Source organism: Antrostomus carolinensis, unplaced genomic scaffold (assembly GCF_000700745.2).
Source record: "Antrostomus carolinensis isolate BGI_N321 unplaced genomic scaffold, ASM70074v2 scaffold31971, whole genome shotgun sequence".
Taxonomy (NCBI): Eukaryota; Metazoa; Chordata; class Aves; order Caprimulgiformes; family Caprimulgidae; genus Antrostomus; species Antrostomus carolinensis.
This window is the reverse complement of record NW_010296783.1, coordinates 641-881: the sequence shown is the minus strand read 5'-3', so window position 1 is coordinate 881 and position 241 is coordinate 641. Positions and strand designations below refer to the sequence as shown.

Below are 241 nucleotides of genomic sequence, written 5' to 3'. Positions count from 1 at the left end.
CCCCCCCCCTTTGCGTGGGCAGCCCCGCCGCCTGCACGCAGCCCCGCAGCCCACGCCGGCTGCCCGGGAGCAGGCAGCGGGACCCTGCTCTGCCTTCCTTTCTGGGAATATCATCCTGCCAGTCCAACAGGGATCGCGGCACGTAGGATCTCTGCTCGGACACCGGGCTGTCACCCTCCCAGGCTCTGCCGCAAGACCAGACACGGGATATTCCCCACGGCAGGCTGCAGCGCGGTGTGGA

At 69.3% G+C, this 241-nt stretch overlaps 1 protein-coding gene across 1 annotated transcript in view; it reads right to left on the bottom strand.

Annotated features, from left to right (window-relative positions):
• TAL1 (TAL bHLH transcription factor 1, erythroid differentiation factor) overlaps positions 1–241 on the bottom strand; it is a gene marked incomplete at its 5' end in the record, with an annotated part of 5,275 nt that overhangs the window by 4,397 nt on the left and 637 nt on the right. The gene's annotated exons all lie outside the window — the stretch shown is intronic.